This window comes from Mandrillus leucophaeus, unplaced genomic scaffold (genome assembly GCF_000951045.1).
Source record: "Mandrillus leucophaeus isolate KB7577 unplaced genomic scaffold, Mleu.le_1.0 Scaffold341, whole genome shotgun sequence".
NCBI classification, from domain to species: Eukaryota; Metazoa; Chordata; class Mammalia; order Primates; family Cercopithecidae; genus Mandrillus; species Mandrillus leucophaeus.
In genome coordinates, this window is record NW_012103599.1 from 2,435,200 (window position 1) to 2,436,519 (window position 1,320).

Below are 1,320 nucleotides of genomic sequence, written 5' to 3' on the forward strand. Positions count from 1 at the left end.
CACTGATTGGAATTACTGGGAGGGTTTTCTGAAGGAGGTGGGGCTTGACAGAGTGCTCTAATATATATATATATATTATATGATATATCATCATATTATATGATATATGATATATATCATGATATATATCATGATACATGATATATATCATATATATCTACATATCACATGATATATATGATATATGATATATATTTATATCATATATATGCTATATATGAAATATATATATGCACTATATATTTATATATCATATATATGCTATATATTTATATAGTGCATATATATATTTTAAGGCTTGTTTTATTTTAATGGCTGATCTGTATAATCACAGAGGCCAGTATGTACAGACAAAGTGGGAGCTTTTATTTCCTAGTCTCTTCCTCCTTGGACAAGGTCTCGATGATTTCCTCCTTCTTGGCCTGGAGGCACTCTTTACGGTGCTTGCAGGCTTCCTTGGTCTTAGACCTTTGGGCCTCAACCTGGTCAGCCAGGAGCTTCTTGCGGGCCTTGTCTGCCTTCAGCTTGTGACTGTGTTCCATGAGAATCGCTTATTTTTGAGCACATCCCCCTTCACCTTCAGCTACAGGCTGTGATACGTGTGGCGATCAATCTTCTTAGATTCGTGATATTTTTTGAGCAGCCGGCACAGAATCCTCGTTCTCCTCATCCATGTGACCTTCTCTGGCATCCGGGCATTGGCTGTACCCTTTCACTTACCTATGCCCATGTGCCTGCCCTTCCGATAGGCCAAGGTGTTTTCCTGGCATCGAGCCCGGGAATGGACAGTCATTGGCTTGTGGATGATCAGCCCATCTTTGATCAGCTTCCGGATCTGCTGATGGGAGTTGGCCTTGGCAATTTCATTGGTCTCATTGGGGTTCAACCAGACCTTCTTGCCACAGCGGAGGACCCTAAAGGCAAGCCTCTTCTGAAGCCTGAGCATATTCATGGCTGTGGCCATAGCAGTGAAAGGCGAGTGATCTAATACTGACTTGATTCCTCCCATTAAGTGGCTTCTGAGTGGGCGAAGCCAGTGAGTGGGGCCACCTGAGCACTGCCTGCTGTCGAGACTGGGTGCTACCTAAGACGATGATTAGTTTTGAGCTTTTCTGAAATGTGAAAATTAAAGTGCAAATAAGTCAGTGTGAACATGGCAAAGAGGGACGGAGGAAGAGACATATGGTATCTAGAAGGAAGCTGGCAGGTTAACAGGGTGCCAGAAAATTAACACCTAAAGAAACAGAGTGGAGGAGTAGGAGGGTGGGGGCACAACAGTGGACTGTGGTTTTGCATTTGAATCAGGAGGAGGGAAAAACC

At 43.1% G+C, this 1,320-nt stretch overlaps 1 pseudogene; it reads right to left on the reverse strand.

Annotated features, from left to right (window-relative positions):
- Window positions 1-365: 365 nt before the first annotated feature.
- On the reverse strand, window positions 366-1,295 carry LOC105545891 (annotated as a pseudogene).
- Window positions 1,296-1,320: the final 25 nt, after the last annotated feature.